The sequence below is a fragment of the Equus przewalskii genome, chromosome 11 (assembly GCF_037783145.1).
Source record: "Equus przewalskii isolate Varuska chromosome 11, EquPr2, whole genome shotgun sequence".
Classification (NCBI taxonomy): Eukaryota; Metazoa; Chordata; class Mammalia; order Perissodactyla; family Equidae; genus Equus; species Equus przewalskii.
Genome location: NC_091841.1, coordinates 11,572,348 through 11,593,972, shown reverse-complemented (window position 1 = coordinate 11,593,972; position 21,625 = coordinate 11,572,348). Strand labels below are relative to the sequence as shown.

The following is a 21,625-nucleotide window of genomic DNA, read 5'->3' as shown; positions in this document are numbered from 1 at the left end:
TGTCAAGCACGCTCTTGTCTCAGGCTATTGTACCTGCCGTTCCCTTGGCCCCTAGACACCTGCATGGCTCCTTCCCCCGTCAGGTCTCTGCTCAAATGCCGCTGAACCAGTAAGGCCCGTCCTGGCCAGAGTATTTGAAACAGCAACTCTCCCCCTCCCCCTTGTCTCATTTTCCTGCTTTATTTTTCTCCATGGTACTTGTCACTGTATGTTTTGTAACTGCTTTACCTGTCTCTCTACTCGAATGTAAGCTCCAAGAGGGCAAAGATCTGACTCTTTTATTTGTGGTTGGCTCTGAATTAACACTTGTTAGAGGAGCAGAACAGCTGTAATGACCGAGGGAGACAACGCCTGTGAGAACCTAGCACTCACTGTCTGAGCCAGAAGGTGACTGGCAGACAGGTTTTGTTTGGCTTGAACTGCATTTTAAAGAAATTTTTCAGATATCTTTTTTTAAAAAACAATCAGAAGACCTGGCAATACAGGGCCACTGCTCCTACACGGCCACAATCAGCTGGCGCTGAGGCAGAGGATGCCCTGGATGGTTTGCCGTGGTCCCCGCTGCATTCTACTGAATAACACCTGTGCTTCCTACAGGACCTGTCTGGCCGCTGCAGGCATCTGAATTTTCAAGCCCAGATGCAGAATTTCTCTCTGGAAGCATTTACAAGAGAGATTTAATTCATCTGATGAAATGAGTTTAAGATGAAAAGAAACAAACTAGGTGAGCTCGTGATATTAAGGGGAGAGAGCAAAATAAAAATTGTTGTATGCAGTCTGATTCCATCTTTGCTTCAAAAGGAAAAAAAGGATATAAATTTGCATAGGAAAAAGAATGCACCAAAGTATTAATAAAGGTGGTTAACTCCGGGTTTGGGGATTATGGATGACATGTTTTTTTGCAATCAGAACAAAATTTATTTCATAAAAAGCCACACAGATTTATGGTATGAAAATTACACCTCGATAAAGCTGTGAAAGTAAGCAAGCGGGTCAGCGAGCCACCCAGAGAAACTGTCAGCTCCGCACCTTCTTTCGGAACCCCGTTTCCACGTCCCGCATTCTTGTGGCTCCTCTCCCCCCTCGAAGTCACCCTGTCTTATCCACGATAAAAAGAGGGTGCAAAGCTGATCATTATCTTCCATAATCCTTTATACGTTTCTGGGTCTTATTATAATGCCCCTGGGTCCTTCCTTATACACGCTCACAGTTCAGGCTCACGGGGGGCGCAGTAAGGTTATGTGTCCTTTCACATGAGGGTGGAGTGGGAGGAAAAACAGCTGTCAAGTCAGGGCTAAAACCGATTCAGTACAATACTAATCAGATTTCTTTTTTCTAATCTTTAACTATATTTACTGACAGTTTTCCTTTCTTTCCACAGCCTAAGATAATTTTCTGTTTCCTTCTGGGAACAGTACGGCTGAGCAGAAGAGAAGACTCAGAGATTTGGACCCCTGCCTTGGCTCCGCTGGACTACTGCACTGGAGCAAGCTGCTCACTCTTCAGGCCTTAGTTTCTTCATCTGAAAATGGAGCCAACAACCCACTTGTGAGCAAAAGTCCAGATCTATGATCCTGGATTCCCAAGGCTCTTCTAAGTCGTGGAGCCACAAAATGGACTAACCGCAACGCTGAGAAAAATGAGATGATTTTTTTCAGGTGTCTGTACTCTACACAATAATACCTAACATATTTAAAACTTAATAGGCAATCTCAAATTTCTAAACGCCCATAAGTCTCTAAGTAGGCAAAAGAGACGTCACCAAGTTCACACACGCAAGTTTACGTGGTGAATTTACAGGCTGCTAAGATACGCTCTGATTATACACGGTTTTAATAAGCTTGGTCATCTAGTTTCTAGGCCCACTACAGATAAGACAAAGTAAACTGGGAGAGGAAAAGGCACTATGAAAGGCAGGTGCAAGGACAGCAGCGGGAAATTAAGTCTTAACAGCATGGTAGAAACAGAGAAGCAGGAAAGAAAAGTATTTGAAACACAATCCAGATGCGTTCAGGGTACACTTCAACAAGCTCTGAAGGCAACAGTGTTTTCCAGAATAATAAAATAATTTATGTTCACAAAGATGACACTTAGATGCCAAGATAAGTTCCATTATATTTAAGAATGCAAGGAAGGGGATTACATGGATACACTTATTTTGAAGAGATTTCCACGTAAAATTATATTAGAAAAAATTGGTACCCAAACTTTAACGATAAAACAGTAGCCTGTACAGCTCTTCTGAGTTTTTCTCTATTTACTGTCTCTAAGCCATTTATTGGTCACTTGTATACACCGCCGCCCGGTGTTGGTCATCTGTTCGTAAGCGACCTTCCTGAGTGCCGTAGACCCATTACCACACATCATCCCCCCTCACAGTCCTACTGGGTAAATATTGTTGTTCTCCTTCTGCTCGCAGACACAGGGAGGTTCAGTCATTTGCCCAGTTACATAACTAGCGGGCAGCACATTCAGGCTTTGAACTATGGGTCAGCCTGAATCCAAAGCATGTGCTTTTAAGTATTCCACGATTAACTGACGGTCTAATCACGGTACATGTGTGTGTTTGGTCCATCCCACCAACGGCCGAGCTTTGAGAGTAAGGACTCCATCTCACTTGCTTTTCCACGCCACAGGGACCAGTTCATAGAAGGCACTCAAACAACGTTCAATGGCCTTTATCTCTATGCCTCCCTGTGTGGATCCCAAATCCTTAAAGGCAACGTAGTACATCTCAATGTATCTCCAAGCATGGTTCACGGATCGTCTGTACCCCAGACCTACAGAATCAAAGCAGGATCCTCAGGGTCAGAGCGTGGGAACCTGCAGTTAAACCAACAGCTCAGGTGACGCTCACGTATACTAAAGTTTGAGAACTATTGATCTAGTGCTCGAAAGCACATTCTTCCGAGTTAGTCAATCCTGGGTTTAGACCCCAGCTCCCCTACCTACTGGCTGAACGATCTGGGGCAAGTCGGTTACCCAAATTCTTTGCGCTTCAATTCCACCATCTTTAAAATGGGGATAACCTATCTCACAGGGTTTCTGAAGGGACAAAGTTCACTCCTTCACCAGGAATTACGGAGCATGTACTATGTGCCAGCTATGGTTCTTCAGGTGCTTAGGGTACATGAGGGAATAGAGAAGCTCCTCGCCCTCGTGGAGCTTACCTGATATTGGAGAAGACAGATAATAAATGATAAACAAAATAAACAAGTAAACTACACAGTAATTTAATGATAAGTATAATGGAAAAAAATAGATTAGAGCAAGTCAGACAGGGAGAGTGAGGAGGTAATGGGGGTTCAGTTTTATAGAGTGGAGTCCAGGTAGGTTTCGTGGAGAAGGTAACAACTAAGCAAAGATTTTAAAGAGGATAAGAAGTAACATAGGCAGAAATCTGAGGGAAGAGCATTCCAGGCAGAGGGAACAGCCACTGCAAAGGCCTTAAGAGGGGAGTGTGCCTATTGGGTAAGAGGAACAGCATAGAAGCCAGTGTAACTGGAGCCAGGAGAAGGAAAGGAATAAGGGATGAAGTTAGAGAACTAACTGGGGCCACTTCATGTACGGCCCTTAGGCCGACAAGCAAGGATTAAATGAGATAGTTATGTTAAGTGCTTAGAACCCAAATGGTACACAACAAACATTTAACGGGTGGGATCTGCATCTGTATTTACATTAGTATCTTCTGATCCCTAAGCAGCGCTAGTCTGGAAGGTCAGGCTACAGGGATGAGAGCACCTTTTATGTACTTTGGTGGGGTTATAAAGTCCTTCGACATTTCCAAAAGTACAGAAATCAAATAGATCAAAGGCCTGGGTGATCTCCAGCAGCAAGAGGAGATGGTTAATTCTCCGCAGGTGCTCAGAAAACTGAACTAACAGAGACACGCAAAGTCAACAGAGCTTCAATAAAAGACAGGGAAAGAGTGGGGTGTGGATGGGGTGGGCTTGGCTAAAGGCTGAAACCAACAGAAGAGCCGTTAGCAACGTCAGAGAAAAGGCAGTGGAGCGTGGAAGCGTCCCCTACAGCAGTTGAAACACATTCTGATATCAATGAGACCACAAAGTCATGAGAATAATGACTACAAACGGCCGGGGAGTAAGCCAGGGAGCCCAGCAACATGAATGCACTTGTATGGGGGAAGAAACAAATTAAGAGATTCAGGCAAAACTATTCCCTTTCCTGGTGGCGTCTCTTTAATCTTTAATCTCCCTCTCTTGACACCAGGCACTGATCTTGCCCCAACAAGACAAAGGATCACTTCTCAGAAGATAATACCGTTCATCTGGGCGAAGGGCTTCCGAGGAGACGAGTGCCATGTGTCTGCCAGGCTAAAAGGAAGAGTTCTCTCGGTCATCCTGTCTCACAACTGGGCAGGTCAGGGCCACGACACACCCACCCACCCGCCACGGCTCTCACAAGGCAAAGAGCTGCAGGGCCCCTGAGCTACGGAGACGAGGAGACGAACGTGGTCTCTTTGGGAACTGGAAGCAGGCAAAAATGTAACCAAGGCAGGATGAAGGTACCCAGGCTGGCCTTTAAACTGCTTTCAGTTGTGTGCCAGTTCCTTCTGGCACTTGCCGTAGGGAAGGCAAAGCCAGGTCCTGTCCAGTGGACATCTGGAAGTGGGCATCTTTTGTGGCCTCAATTATGCCTGCTTGGCAAGGAAGAGTGTGGTACTTGGTCTCCGTGACCCTGACTTAACCTGCTCCATAGGCAGCAGTTTAGTCTCAGTCAGAAGAAATGACAAGAAACTCAGTCCATGCGATCTTCGACTCGATACAGTCAATTTGCAATTAAAACCACTATGAAAAACCTTGCATTTTTATTCCATTCCTCAAACTATCTGTCCTGTCTCTCTTTGCCATCTCCTGACAGTAACATAGAAATATACATATAAATTATATATATATATTTGCTTTGTGAGTTCTTACATTCCTACCTATTTATTCAGTTAAGTGCCAACTGTGTTCCAGGGCCTATGCTAGGTTCTGTGGAAACAGCAACGGATAGGACAGACAAAAATCCCTATTTTCATGGAAGTTACATTCTAGTATGTGCGTGTGGGTGGAGAGATAGTCAATAAACAAGTAGACAAGTAAACAAAATACTTGTAGAAAGTGATAAGGGCAATGACATAAGTAAAACCAGGTGGTGTGACATGGAGTGACCAAGGGTGGGACATTAGATGCGGTGGTCGAGGTAACCTCTTTGAGAAGGTGTCATTTGAGCTGAGACCTAACCAGATGAGAAGGAGCCAGGCGTGCAGTCTGGGGAAAGAGGGAGCAGCAAATCCAAAGACTGGGAGATGGGAACAAGGCAGCAAGAGTTTTGCTTCCCACTTTTCTATTCTGCACACAAATGCTACTTCTCTGTCTTCGGCATGTTACAATCTGTTAAAGAAATTGCTCTATGAGGCCTGGGAAAGGAATGATATTGAACGAAACAGAATTCCAAGGCTTGTCGATTACTGGAGACACATATTGGCATTGGGGGAGAGTGGGAGCATAAGCGGGTACTCTGATCCCAGAGGAAAGCTAAGGCAAGGGCTGTAGAAACTGCTTTTTTTCTCTTTGTTGCCGCATTTCACTACCATGGTTAATTGGCAAAGCAGTCCACGTGAATGAGCGCAGGATGTCCAAATCGCAGCACTGTTTCACACATCATCATTTCAAGTCACCAACCAACAGGATTTAGCACTCCGTGTCTGGCAGCAACCAGCAGTGAATCAGAGAGAATTCCACTGGATTATCCAAAGCATCTGACCCACAAATGAGGAGTGAGGAAAACATTTTTAAAAAACAACTCCTGAATAGTATAGTGAGCCAATTCGACATTGACCAGAAACACACAAATATCTGGCCGCCTCTGAGGTAAAAGGTCAATTTCTTGTGCTTGTCCTTGATCTTTAGGATCCAAGTTCTTGATCTGTGCTCAGTCCCTCATTTCCCTCGCCAAAGGGGTGGATGTGAAGCAGAGATGGGCAGGATGGGTAGCTCTAGGGCAACCCAGACTCCAGAGGAGCATTACAGCTGGAGTGGATGAGTGCAGGGCCAGCGGGAGAGGAAGAGGGTACCGACAGACACACAGGGCGTGTCCTCTAAGATAAAGTTTTGACAGACTGGCTTTCAGCTGAAGAAGCTGATATCTGCAGCCAGATCTTTATCTCTGGCAAGCCCACCACAGACCCCAGGTTTGGGATGAGAGAATAGAATGAAGGAAAGAAGCCAATTTGCATCCAAGAAGAAGTGGATAGTACTGAACAGCCCCTGCCTTGTGGATTTCTGAATTTCTAATTCTCCTAATCAAGTCCTGAGACCCCCCCAAGCCTCATCCTCTCCTCCAAGCCCTTCTCACACAGCTGTTAGGTAAGATTTACTAGATGGAATGTGTTTGCAAAATCTGTTTTGTTCATTGGAACATGTTTATCTAGAAAGAAAGAAAAAAAACCTGTCCCTTCTCACTGTTTACTTTTTGGTGACTGCCTTCTGGGATTTGGAACTGGATAAACAGATGGACTTCATGGAAGGAAGCAGGCAGAACGCCAGGGTGTGTATATATATCTTGGTCTCAGTGTATATATGGCAAATAGTCCTCATCCACACAGCTGTGCCGGTCTTGGAGAGAAGTGAGGGGACAGGGTCTGCTGCATGAGAGGACTCTCGCTGCTCCGAGGTGCAGCTCCCTGGGGGAACCTTGGGCTACAGGATGCCAGATGGTTTCTAGAGTTATAACCCCAGATAGATGACCCCAATTTCATTTTCTGGCCTCTGGCTGTGGTAACTAAGGGTTGTGCCAGATTCAAAACTATTGCTTATTATCTGTACTGGGTTCATCTGATATATATGGCCGCCCGTAACGTGCTGAGTGTCTGTACTGTCTATATTGATTACTGAGCTTCAAGCCCCTTTGCAATATGCTGGATGCCTCTGCATTAAAGGTGCACCCATGAGGGGTGTGGTCGTGGTATGCGTGTGTGTGTGTGCATGTGTGTGTGCACACGCACGTGCACATACAAGTTGTTGAAGACCTGAAATACAATATTCTACAGGCCACAGGGAAATACAAGATTTCCCTGCCAGAAGGAACAGGGTCCAGTGACCACTCACGTGACAGCGTGCTGCTCCCGAAAGGGAGCTGGGAGGGGAGTGGGGGAGCAGTTCCCTCCTCAGATTTTGACCTTCTCCAATATAGATCTCTACTGCGGGGGGGGGGGAAGGAACTATTGCATAATTCAATATATTTCAATTCCAAGGTTTGAAGAAACGTCATTACATTTCAGGGGACTCTTCTAATAGCAAAAACAATCTTCATCTGCTTCACGGACTAGGGTTCAGGTGGACGTCTTCTTCCCTCCTGGACAAACTCCTGTAGACAGCCGTGAAAATACAGATGATGACACAGCCCAAAAGAGAACTGGTGCCAATGAGGGCCGACAAAAACAAAGCCAAAAAAATCCCCAAAACCCCAAACAAAAACCCCCCTGAGATAGAGTGGACTGCATTCAATAGGTTCTGGTAGTTCAAAGACAAGAACACAAAATAATTAAGACTCTCACAGACCAAGGTGTTGTCGGTAACAGGACCTCATAAGGACCAGACAAAAGCTTCCGTTCCTAACAAAGGCTCTGCAGACCTCTCTACCACAGTGAGCCGTGAGCGTGAGGGATGCTGCCCAGGAAATGAAAGGACTCAATCGTTCCTCTTCAGTGAGCAGGGCCCGGGAGGAGTGTTCCAGGGCGCTTTCACAAACACTCTTTAATAATACCATCCAGAGCCTTTGATTCAAGGAACATGCTGAAGAATAAACAGCCTATTAATCTGAGTTTTCTGGTGTGCCTGAGTATACAAAGCGGCAATGAACTAACCCCTCGGCTCTCGCAGACATCCTGACTGCACACCATCCGCTGCGCCACTGCCCAGCTCAGCTCCTCCTCTCCACCACCGCATGCAATTTGTCTCTGGAAAAGCTTCAGAGTTTGGGAGCCCTGATGGTTTCAACTAAGGATGCCCAGGCCAAACCCAGGGTGCAAGGAACTGGGAACAGCGCATCCTTGTCTGGCCATAAGCAGCATAACCATGTGACTTCAGGCTCAGATGAGAACTGTGTGGCAGTGTGACTGGGTGAGGAGACAAAGTCATCAGTCTGCCTCTTTCTGAGCCAGGCTGACAGCCACAGGCCTGGGAAAGGAAGGCCCAGTTTCAATTGCTTCCCGTCTTGGTTACCTTGGTGGCAGGAAGGGCTCCTGCATGAGTGGGCTTTGGGTGTTATTCTGTGGAAACATCCCTGGGCGTTTTGCCTAAATAAAAATTACCAAGTAAGGTCCCTCAGTTCTCAAGGAGGAAAGGAGAAGAAAGATAAGTCGCTGTTTCACTCTCAGATCCTTTCACTATTTGTTCTTGAAAAACCATCAGGTGTAGCTTTTGTGATAACAACCATTTGATGAAGTATTGGGTTCTCCTTCCCACCTCCAAGGCAATCATAGATAAAGAAGCTAATAGTATGAACATTAAGTAATAAACCAGGGTTCAATTGTTGAAACGGGGTAATTGAGGCTAGGATCATAGGCTCGCATCAGCCATGGCAGCCAGGCGGCTTCTTTGTGTTCCACAGTCACTGACCTCAAGCAAGGTGTGTGTTTAATCATAAAAGGAACTGGCCTGATGAGATGGATAAATCAATATCACTCTACCCAACACACCCACACCCACACACACACAAGCTCAAAGCACATATCCCACTGACCAAATTTATATACAAAGGAAAACAGATTTAGTGAAAGAGTCCCTTTCCAGAAATAATTTCAAAGTGGTGCTTTGATTTAAAAAAAATTCATTCTGAAGTCCTGTGATTCTACTTCCAGAGAACGACTTTGTGTTTGGTCACTTAACTAGAGAAGAAAAGGCACGCATCTCACAAAAGAGGGGGAACAGCATAAAAGCTCACATCCTGTAGGTGACTGATCCCGAGGTGCCACAGAGGGCAGTGGCTAGGAGCGAGGCCATGCAGTCGCACAGATCTAGACCTGTCATTGCTTCACGTGTGGTCTTAGAAGTGCTACACAAAATGAGCCAGCTCCCATTTCCTCACCTGTCAGACAGGAATTGCCCTCACGGGGTTAGTGTGAGGGTTATATAATATATCAAAAATGTTTAGTACAGGGGCCGGCCCGGTGGTGCAGTGGTTAAGTGAGCACAGTTCTGCTTTGGTGGCCCGGGGTTTGCCGGTTCGGATCCTGTGTGCGGACATGGCACTGCTTGGCAAGCCATGCTGTGGTAGGCGTCCCACATATAAAGTAGAGGAAGATGGGCACGGATGTGAGCTCAGGGCCAGTCTTCCTCAGCAAAAAGAGGAGGATTAGTGGCAGATGTTAGCTCAGGGCTAATCTTCCTCAAAAAAAAAAAAAGTTTAGTGCAGTGCCTGGGACACCGTAAGTGCTTAATAAATGATAGGTGTACTTACTACTCTTTGAATCTCCTAAATATAGGCACAGGAGTCAAACAAGCCTCTGTGGAGGGACCTAATCGGTAGCTGTCACATGAGCTACAGGAAAGGGGAGTTTCTTCATCTCTGTGTTAGGCTGAGCCTAGAAGGTCTCCAGATCTTCCCTCAGGACATTGGAAACGAGAGTTTGAGTTCCATGGTGTTACGATGAAAGGGCAATGAGAGATCAAATCCTAGTACTCTGGGGACCTCGTTTTTCACTTGGGAACTGCGGATTGACCTGGAGTTCTCCCACCCGAGTCTGGCTTAGCAGAGGCAGCCTTCTTCCTCTAGGCTTCCACCTGTTGAGATAAACAGATGTAATCTGAACACAAGAGGGGCCTTGAAAGCACAGATCTGGTATCAGATGGTCTTTCTCTGCAGCATTCCTGGGGTTGTAAAATGACAAACATTCCAACAGGCTGAATCTAACCCTCCCTGCCCTGTAACTGGGGGCCTTATACAACTGCTTCTTGTCATTAGAGCCATCGGTACCTCGCTCCAGGGCGGTGAGGTGGACTTCATTAATATTGATGAGCTGCGGCTCGTTAACCTCATTCGATGTTTATTTACAACCATTCTTCTCATATGCTAATGAGTGACACTGGGCTCTTCAGATAGAAAGGAGAGAACTGGAGCCTCTCTGCCAGCATCTCCTTGGCAAACTCCTGTCCCTGGAAACAGAAGTTTGTGCAGAGGGAATGATGCCAAATGGAGGGAATGCAGCAGAGAGGACAAAATGATGTGAAAAGAATGTCTGCAATGCGACGGGGGAGAGAGAAGGCCAGCTGCTGGGGCCACAGTGGGACTGAGGTTTGGTTACACCCACCCAGTGGGTAACAGAGAGTAGCCGAGGGGCGGGATCTGAGGGACTAGGAATGGGACAATATGTTAGATTTTGGAATTGGGGGTGGAGATGAGTGGGCCCTATGAGTGTCATGAGGCTTGAAGGCCTCTCTCCAATTCATTTCATTTTCTTCTATGATCTTAAGAAATCAATAAAAAGGGATTGTGGTAGATTTCCATAAGGCAGTTAAATGCCCACAGCAACTAATGCTTAGCAAATGCTTGGCTTGGAGAAAGAGTATTCATCATCCAGAGCGTCACTGTGAAACGGGTAAGCAGGGAGGAATAATAACTGTTTCTCTTTCCTCCAAGTTATGGTTATGTATATCAAAGAACAGGATGATTAAGCAAGGAAGAGTCAGAGACCGGGGGAAAATATTTTTTAAAAATGTGGCCATTCTATTGTCACACGGCTTCTTCCAAATTTCATAGTATGTAGCAAGCCAGTTTGGGGTCATGCCATCCATTCAAAATGTCTGAAAGAACTACAGAAGACATATAAGGAGGACGAAAGGAAAATATTTTGGATATACAAATGTTTATTAATAGCAACAGCAACATCAAAATTTAAAATTTCTTCAATACTTAAATGCCAATTCCCACTGTATTTCTTGTCTTAGCTGCTTTGCACTTTACATTATTAGCATGTAGACAATTATTCTCTTCTGCCTGTGGGGTCCACGCCCGCTCCCTCCTCCCAACCTGGGGTTCTCTATGAAGTACTTTGAAGATCATTCCAACCCTTGACGTGTCTTTCTGTAAGGCTAAAGAGGCAGGAGAAAAAAACGAACCTCTTACCTTGAAGGTTTAACCACATTTATTTAAGTATAAAGTATTGGTTCTAACGGGTAGATTTTACATTTGAGTTGTCTGTCTGAGATCATCATCCCTTAGGGTATGAATTTCATCTCTTTCAAGTTTTCTATGAACTCAGTTCCTGTTGGACTGAAGGAATCAAAACTAACTTGCATTTGAGCTGACAATCTTCAGCTTGCCTACACTTGGGGTCAAACACGTCTGGAAGAGCAATTGACAACGACACGCTTGTTCCAGACTAGAGCAGCGTTTCTCAACTTTTTTTTTTTCGTTATCGCCACCCCTTAGCCCTAATTTTAGGCATTTTTTCCAAGTGCCCACCCGCCCATGAAATTTTAATACCATAGGGATACTGTATCTTTTTCTTCGTTGTTCTGGAGGGCCACAAATAATTGTAATATCTAATATTTTTTACCTTCTAAAGAACCAATATTTACCCTCTTGGGGCAATATTGCTCCTATTGAGAATGCCTGTTCTCGAGACTTTTTTTATTTATATCATCTGATTTAATGTGTTCCAAGACTGAACCTCGCATTCTCCCAAAGTGAACCATCAAACACAATTATACCTCTGTTCTGATTAAAAAAAAGAAGAAAGAATTAGAGAAAGGAAAAAGACAGAAAGAAAAAAGAACATCTTTGTGCCTACCTAGTGATGGTTCTTCCCAAGAAGAGATCAAAATCCTTTTTTCACACTGGACCTGATCTATCCACAGAATAAATGATGTACTTTTTGGCAGTGGATTAGCTTTTTACAATAGCTCTATTTGAGTGCTGGAAGAGGTTAACAGATCGTCAGGTCCCTTAGGGACCCCCAAATAGTTCACTCTCCTCAAGTCAAGAATATAATCCCTTGTAAGAGAATTAATTTCTTATCTCATTAAATTTCTCCCAAACTCCAGAGGAAGATAGTGATTAGCATTGCTATTCCCCTTTGACAAGCAGAGAAAGGATGACATTGAGAGCTCAGGTAGTTTAATTTAGGTCACAGGGACTGATGTTTCTTCATATAAATATCTTATCTGTCATACAAGGTCATTCTGAGGATTTCTAGACTTTATGTCTTCTGGTTCCTACTTTAATCTGGGATTATGGTACGCTGCTAGAGAAAAGTTTATAAAGGTGGTTCTGCCTCTGCCAACTCCTTTTCTCTACCTAACAGCAGAAAAGCAAAAGGCGCTAACAGCTAAGGACTGACTGATAAGGAGGATGAGAACTCAGGCTATTGTCCTAAAGGTTACTCTTTTACAAGCAAATAGCTAGTTAGCATAGAACACCATATAGCGAGGTACACAAGTGTTTTCTTTTCTAAGATGAATACCACCATCTTTGTAGGGTTCAGATGAGAGGTATTAAATTATGATGTGCTCCTCAGAAGATGCAATGACCCAAATCAAGACCTCCCACAAATAGTCTTCAAGTAATGTAAGAAACTCATATTTTATTTAGCAGTCATGGAAACTGACTACATCTTAGAACTATCTATACTTGAGATTCACCATAAGTGACACTGGCTCAACACAAGGGAAGCCATATTGTAGAAAAGAAACCATACTGTAACTTTGAATGACCTCTGATTAACTAATCCAGACATGCTCTGTAGATTTTATGGACTCTCCTAGCTGTTATAAGTTGCTAACTTTGTTCTTCTGAGTTCCTTAGGAATGTGATGACCCCCAGGCAGAGAGTCTGTGCTGACGGCCATAATCAGCGACAACTGAAAGATCAGGATATAGGCCGTTGCTCCGCTCTCTGATGCACATCCAGTAAAACAAGACTATTAGGAACTGAGACCAGATGTCTGCCCCCACCTGGAGATCAGATGGAGGCTCCACTGGGATTAGGTCTATTTTTCAGGGACTGTTAAAATTCGGGTTGTCTATACTTATCCTTCTGGTTGGACACTTGATTATAAAATGTGCTTGTTAGATGTTTTAGATGTTGAGCAAGATACAAAATTCTAATAATACAAAAATGTCAACATGAAGTTGGGAACAAGAGAATATTTCCAAATGAGTGCTAAACAGTTTCATTCCTCTAACTCAGATCTACGCCCCAATTCAGCAGGAAGTAGCTAGATCCATTGTAGTCCCAAATCCCTCAAGAATGAGGGATGACCAAAGAATAGAAGGGATTGAAACTGGCAGAGAGTTAGCCATTGATGATTAACGAGCTAGGAAATGAAGGTTTTTTTCCTTTTTGCAATTACTGACTATAGCTTTTAGCTGTTTAACCCACCCATTGTCAACTGTGCTGTTTAGGCAATATGTCCTCTGACTCCCACTAGGTTCCTACAGATAACATCTCCCTGGAGCCTGGGTAACCATGGTAATGGGTGAGTGAGCTGTTTTTCAGCAATTAGAACTCCTTGTCCACTTCAGGCCTGTTGAGACCACCAAATCATCAACTGGGCCAGTGCAGATGTCCAATAGTTGACCTTTTGATATCAAGAGGCTAAAAACTCCACCCTCAGATCATGCTGATGCCACCGTTTTCTGAACATGGGTCCTATGAAAAGGCATGAAGTCTGACTACGCTTGCACAGATCATCAATTACCTCACCTCTCCTCACCTCCAATCACCTCTCTCCACATTTCAGACCACCTTGCCCCCTATCCCATAAATATCCCTGAGTCTCTATTTTCAGGGAAGTGGATTTGAGACTCATGCTCTTGCTTCCTCACATGGCTGCCTTGTGAGTAAACCCTCTCTCTGCTGCAATCTCGTCATCTTGGTGTTTGGCTTTCCGGGCAGTGGGCAAAAACGAGCCTGGCACAGTAACATAGGTGAGTGGGAATTAGAGGCTGGCAAACCAAATAAAAATACTATTTAAAAGGGCTCTTCTCTGTAAACCAGCCCCAGGTTCATTTAATTCTCCCAATTAAATCAGTGTTAAAATTCCCTCAGAACAAAATATAACTCATTTGTTCTAAAGTGACTTCAAGAGATAACTTGTCCATCTCATGTCTTCAAGTAGATCAATCCATTCCTCATAACCAGACTCCGTTCTACTAAAAACAAAATGAAGAACTTTGGAAGGATACTCTGCAATACTGCTTAGAAACCCAGTATGACAGTGAACAAGATCATCTCTAATAAATTTGCCCTCATGTGTGAGCTCAGTCTTTCCACTGCAATAGAAGTTTGTTTCCTTTTTGTTTGAAGAGATGGAGATGAGCTAATGATGGGTTAAAGGCTTTAACTTTAATTCAGAATGCCTAGAGCCAAAAGACACACCCTAAATCAAGCAAACATATTAAGGTGAAGATCAAAGTATAGACCAGCTTCTGATACAGAAATGTTATGCTAGCGGCTTCTTTTGCTGTAAACTGGGAAAAAATTTGAGAGAGGGGAAAAAAACCCTTCACATATTGCCTCAGAGAAAATGAAACCATAACTATTCTGGACTAAAATAGAAACTAGACGATATAAGGTATGGAAATCTAAAAAATAACTTCTGTTACACAAGAGGTATTTAAATGAAAAACCATTTCCTACTGGATGCCATAACATAGGAGCAAATGGGGGGAGCGGTGGCAAAACCTTTAGAGTCTTGGACATCAGAGCAAAGGAACTAAAGTGAAAATACTCCAACCACCACCTTAAGTGAAGAGAGAAAGAGAGCTCCACCAAAACCCCATTCATACTGGTTGCAGCAGCTGTCAATGAATTGGCAAGGGCGGTGAGCAGAAATGAGCATCACTGTGCTCCAATCTCGATTTGTTAATTTCAGCAGAATTTGTCTGTCTTGTCCTACCAATATAACTAGTTAAAGAAACAATCCGACATTCAGGAAAAGGCCAATCTTCTTCGTTGGCAGGTGACCAAAGAAAACACATTCTCCAACAAGCAGTATAATAAGGCAATAAAAACAAGACTGTACTTATCAAACATATTTATCTGAAGTGCTCAAAACATTTGCTAACATTATATCCAGTTCCCACTTCCCCTTCACCAACTTCCCCACAGCTGTGGGAGGAAAAGCAGGCTTTTTGTAGGAGAGATGTCTTCCCTGCACACTGATGTAAGCCTGAAGAACACAACTTTACGAAAAGAACCTCCCTAAGAGGGTGTGAGTGGGGACTCCTAGGATTCTCCAGGGTGCCAGATGCTCCAAGCACGCAGTAAAGGCTTTGCTCCACCACTTCAAAGGCAGTGCAGTAAAGGTCCTCTTGGCAGCCATGGATGCTGCCAAGAAGAGCAATTCTTCATTTGGCCCAGGGACCAAAGGGGAGAGTTCAGATAGAAGAGTTAGAAGGCATTTTCTCGTCCAGATGTAAGTAAAGAAACAGACGCACTGACTCACTAATCCTTTTTTCTAGAGGTGGTATTATTATCCTGGTTTTATGCTCAGTGAACAGTGGTATGGAAAGTCAACTCTTTAAGATAAATAATTCTTTCAAAGTCAAAAACTAGTTCTGGGACAAAGAGGATTATAGAATTCAGGGGTCAGCTTTAAACAGTGATAGATGTAGATTATCAGAAGAGCCCTTAGAGGTTTGAGAGTTAGAAGCCAGGGGCCGGCCCCGTGGCAGAGTGGTCAAGTTCTCGCTCTCCTCGGCAGGCCAGAGTTTCTCCGGTTCCCATCCTGGGCGCCGACATGGCACTGCTCATCAAGCCATGCTGGGGCAGCATCCCACGTGCCACAACTAGAAGGACCCACAACTAAAAATATACAACTATGTACTGGGGGGGCTTTGGGGAGAAAAAGGAAAAAATAAAATCTTAAAAAAATAAAAGAATTAGAAGCCAGAACTTTTTTTAAATGTAGAACAGGAATGGGTGGGAAGACCTGTTAGTCCAATGGTTTACCGCGATACAGTGGTCCAACCTCAGGGGCACAGCTATCGAAAACAACTTTACAATGTGAGGTTTAAGTAAGTAACAGGTAGTACGATTCCATAGTTTTGCATAAAATGTATAATTGGGTGCTGTCACACTGTATTACTGATGGGTCTGACTTATACTGTGAGGCAGTGAGGGTGGTGAGTATGTCACGATAGTCGGCCTTAAAAGTTTGAGGAACATGGTTTAAAACAAAATAATCACTTCCTTTGTTCTACATTCCAAGTGGGGGGTGCTTTCCTGGGCCTCTGGCACAGATGTCTGAAGTCCTGCTCTAGACAAGATGAAGAGACTTTCTCCCCAGAGTAGCAAACTGGGCACTGAAGAAGTTCCCTGCTCCTCTGGGACATCTAGAAGAAGCCAAGAGGGCTACAGTCAAGTATTAAATATTGTGGACAGGATGATTTGAAGTTTCAAATTTGTGATGATTTGAGGTATATGCCTTTTATAAAAAGAGACTAAAAAGTCCTAATTCCTCTGCTTTTAAACTTCGGAACCATTTTATTTTATTTTTTCTTAAAGTATGCTTTTTGGTCAGGAAGATTGGCCCTGAGCTAACACCTGTTGCCAATCTTCCCCCTTGTTTTTCCCTCCCCAAAGCCACAGTACACAGTTGCATATCCCAGTTGTAGGTCATTCTCGTTCCTCTACGTGGGATGCCGCCACAGCACGGCTTGATGAGTGGTGCGTAGGTCTGTGCCCAGGATCTGAACGGGCAAAGCCTGAGCTGCCAAAATGGAGCGCACAAACTTAACCATTTGGCTATGGGGCTGGCCTCCTGGAAACATTTTAATAGTAATCTTCTCCTTATTTTTTTCTCCTCGGCCTTGATTTTGAAGAAAAAGCTTAGAATGATATAATTGAGAAGAGATTTTTTAAAAAGATGCTAATTTATATTTATGAGAAAATCAGATTGAATATTACCAACTAGTCAGTAACCATTTTGAATGAACAGATTTTATAATGAACATATAGGTCGTGATAAAAATAATTAGCATAAAAGGAATGCCTATGATTCCATGAAACCAAAGTTTATGCAGTCACGCTCCACATAATGACGTTTTGGTCAACAATGGACCACTAGACGATGGTGGTCCCATAAGTTTGGTGCCATATACCTAGGTGTGTAGCAGACTATACTCTCTAGGTTTGTGTAAGTGCACTCTGATGTTCACACAACGAACGACGCACTTCTCAGAATGTATCCCCGTCGTTAAGTGACGCATAGCTGTAAATACAATTTTCTATTGCTTGAGATAAATCCAGTAAATCCTAATGTGACCCTGGCTTGTCACATCAAGGCACCCAATCAATATTTGCTCTCCTTCACCCAGACTCATGCCTCCAGGCGAGAAAGCAATTAAACTTTCCTTAAAAATCAATTGTCTGTCCATTTTTATGAGGTACCTTGAATAGGGAAATCCATAGAGATGGAAAGTAGAATAGAGGTTACCAGGGACTGGTGGTGGGGTTGGGAGAAATGGGGAGTTATTTAAAGGGTACAGAGTTTCAGTTTGGGAGGACGAAAACGTTCTGGAAACGGAGGGTGGTGATAGCTGTACAACATTGTGAAGGTCTTAATGCCACTGAATTGTACACTGACGAATGGTTCATTTGAGAAATTTATTATGTATATTTTACCATAATAAAAAAATGATCTGCCTTGTTTTAAAAAATATCCAGAGAAAGAGTTCTTCAATCATTCCTTTACAATAATGTGGCCTAGGCGGTTCCCTGAATTTGTCTGTTCATCAGAATCATTTGGGGTGCTTATTAAAGTTACGGATCCCCTGGCCAAACCCTAGACTGACTATTTGGGAAGTAGTGGGCCCGAAGGAACGATCGTGAAGAGATGGCTGGTCGCTGTCTGTACTAGGGCACAGTGGTGCCAATTCCGGAAGCTTACTAACCCTTAGACTTCTTTTCCTGTCCTGTGTTTTCTTTTGTTTTTCTATTTTTTTATTGTGGTATAAAACATATAACAAAAAATTTAGTATCTTAACTGTTTTTAAGAGTATGGTTCAGTGGTGTTAAGGAGACTCACATTGTTGTGCAACCATCACACCGTCTACCTCCAGAGCTCTTTTCATCTTGCAAAACTGAAACGCTACACCCATTAAACCATAAGTCCCTATTTCCCTCTCCTCCCCGACCCCAGCAACCACCATTCTCCTTTCTGTCTCTATGACTCTGACAACTCTAAGTACCTCATATAAGTGGACTCATCCAGTATTTGTCTTTTTTGTGATTGGCTTATTTCACTCAGCATGATGTCTTCAAGGTTCATCCATGTTGTAGCATGTGTCAGAATTTCTTTCCTTTTTAAGGTTGAATAATATTCCATTGTGTATATATATACCACAGTTTGCTTACCCATTGATCTGACAACTGATAGACATTTTGGTTGCTTCCACATTTTAGCTATTGTGAATCATTCTGCTATGAACATGGGTGTACAAATATCTCTTTGAGACCCTGTTTTTGAGGATGTATACTCAGAAGTGGAATTGCTGGATTACATGATAATTTTATTTCTCTGAGGGGCCACCGTACCGTATTCCACATTGGCTGTACCATTTTACATTCCCACCAACAGTGCACAAGGGTTCTAGTTTCTCTACATCCTTGCCAACATTTTTTTTTGTTTCTTTTTTTATAGTAGCCATCCTAATGGGTGTGAAGTATATCTCATCGTAGTTTTGATTTGCATTTCCCTAATGATTAGTGACGTTACACATTTTTTCATTTCATTCATGGCTTATTGGTCATTTGTATATCTTCTTTGGAGAAATGTCTATTCAAGTCCTTTGCCCATTTTGAATCAGGTGTTTTTTTGGTGGTGGATGTCCTGGTGTTTTAATAGTTGTCAGACTTAATTTACATAAAGAAGGATCTGGTTTGAGCCTCCGACATAGACGTCGTTCTTGAGGGATAGCATGCTGTTGTTCAATTAAGTTTAAACAGTTATTTAGAGCCCTCTGTGTCCCAGGCATTGGGCTAGGCGCTAGGATTATAAAACTGAATAAGGCGTGGTCTCTGAGCCCAAAGAGCTTAAAGTCTAATGGGGAAGGCAGACAACGATTTCAAGACATGTTGAAAGCGTAACGACAGGAGCTTAGGAACTCACAGGGCAGGGTTTGGCCCACTTGGTGGGTTGAGGTAAAGGACTGCCGAGGGAAGGTGTTCTCAAGAAGCTGCCACCTGAGCTGAGCACTGAAGTGGGAGTTACACGCAGAGCCTCAACAAGGGCACCGTGATGGGAACTAACACGTGAGAGGAGGGAACGAGCAGCACCGGAGTTCAGTCTAACTGAAGGGTACATTTTTTTTTTTTAAAGACTTTTTAATTTTTTTCCTTTTTCTCCCCAAAGCCCCCCAGTACATAGTTGTATATTCTTCGTTGTGGGTCCTTCTAGTTGTGGCATGTGGGACGCTGCCTCAGCGTGGCTTGATGAGCAGTGCCATGTCCGCGCCCAGGATTCGAACCAACGAAACACTGGGCCGCGTGCAGCGGAGCGCGCGAACCTAACCACTCGGCCGCGGGGCCAGCCCCTGAAGAGTCGATTTTAAGGCAAGGAGTTGCTGGAAGTGAGGCTGAAGAGGGCGGTCAGACAAAGCCTTGTGTGCTTCATTTTACAGATGACGGGGGCACTTTGAGTAAAAGTAAAAAAGGGGGGGGTTTAAGTAAAAGAAGAAAAGCAGCACAGTCAGATTTTCTTCGAACATAGATCACTGGATTCTACAGGGAGCAAAATGGATGGGAGAGACTGCAAAGTTCGAGTAAGAACTGGGGTAATGTAAGAGTAATCAAGAGGAAAGGTCATGCATTCAAGAACTACTTTGAAGGTAAGATTAGTGGGACTGTTTAGCTGACCGTATGTGCAGGGTGAGGGGAAGGAGAAGTCTAGAACGGTACAGAATAACTCTGGGAACTGACAGGGGGAACCCCAGAGGAGAGGCAGATTCAAGGGTGAGGGTGAGCAGTTCTGCTTCCGACATGTTGAAAATGAGGGGCTGCCAGACACACATGTGGAGATGTATGAGGCTGACAGGCCACTGGATGTATGAGTCCGGTGCTCAGGGGGGTTCCAGGACAGAAATACAGATTTAGAAGTCATTTGCCTAAGGTAGTAGGGAAAGTCAAAAGAGACAAAACTGCTCAGTAACTCTGTGTAGTGAGAAAAGCAATGAGTCAAGTAAGGAACCCTGGGAAATACCACCATTTAAGATGAGAACAGCAGAAGAGTAACTTGTGAAGGACACTGAGGAGGACTGGTCAGAGAGGTAGGGAGAAAGAAGTAGTCGAAAGGGCATAGGTTTGAAGCCAAATAGAATCATTTTAGAATCTCTTCTCCACTACTTATTGAGATTTTATTTTATTTTATTTTAAAATTTTTCTCCTCAAAGCCCCCAGGTACATAGTTGTATATTTTTAGCTGTGGGTCCTTCTTCTAGTTGTGGCATGTGGGACACCGCCTCAGCATGGCTTGATGAGCGGTGCCATGTCCGTGCCCAGGATCCGAACCGGCGAAACCCTGGGGCACCAAAGTGGAGTGCGTGAACTTAACCACTTGGCCACGGGGCCGGCTCCTCCACTACTTACTGCATGGCCTTGAGCAAATTCGGTGTGAGTCTCAGTCTTCTCTATAATACAGAGATAATAATACCTTGCAGATTGTGATGAGGATTAAATGTGACACTGTATGAATTATGCCCACCTCATTGCAGGCACTCACCAAATGTTATTTCTTTTTCTTGCTAGTCTGGCCCTTTATGTTTCTCTCTCCGTTAGTAACAGGAAGTAGGGTATCCTTAGTCGTTATGTAGTTTTTAGCTTAACAAAGGGTCAAATTGGAGATGGCTCGCCTCTGCCAATCTATAGTCACTTTAACCTAAAGCCGTAAAGATGCAAAAAAATTCAGGTTTGCAATGGTCCTCTTGATGTCCATGTAACTACTGCTCTTCTGCTGCGTTATTTCTGTTTCTCCATATCACTAGTCCTCGGGAGCCGCTCTATAATGAATAAAATGGGCAAATAGTAACATATTTGAAAAGGGCTAGGAATTCATAGCTGTTAGAGGTGATACCAGGTTCATTTTTGGCTCAAGGAAGCTATGGGAATTTTGTATATGACAGGTGGTAAAAAGGTGCTAGAATGCCCAAGAACACTAAAATTAGAAAAGAAAAAATCCTGCATGACTCAAAGATCAGTTTGGTAGAGCTTTTCTTTCTATTGGAAGCTAAAACATATATTACATCACCCTGGCAGGGCTGCTTTTAATGATCTGTAAGCTTCAATGAAGCAAGTACCATTTAAGGCTTTGGAGGGACAGAAAAAAGGGTGTTTCAAGTCCCTCAAACAATTTACTGCTCCAGTATTTCTAAGAATCCTGTGAGTATTTTTCCTTTTGACTAGAGAGCAAAGGAAAACAGAAATCTGTGGAAACTGGAGTTGAACAAGAGAACGAGATTCATAGATGAAATCCTGCCTAACACGGGCAACTGAAACAAGACTCATCCCTTAGGTCCTCTAAACAGTGGACTGGGCTCAGTCCCTCTTTTCCCCTCAGTGGCTCTCAAGTGTCACAGGTGGCTCTTCAGGCTGAACTAAACAATTACAGGAAAGTTCTCTC

General features: G+C 43.7%; 1 protein-coding gene across 4 annotated transcripts in view; it reads right to left on the bottom strand.

The window, feature by feature from the left end:
* The window catches only part of CSTPP1 (centriolar satellite-associated tubulin polyglutamylase complex regulator 1), a 184,174-nt gene that overhangs the window by 32,716 nt on the left and 129,833 nt on the right, over positions 1–21,625 (bottom strand). The window lies entirely within an intron of this gene.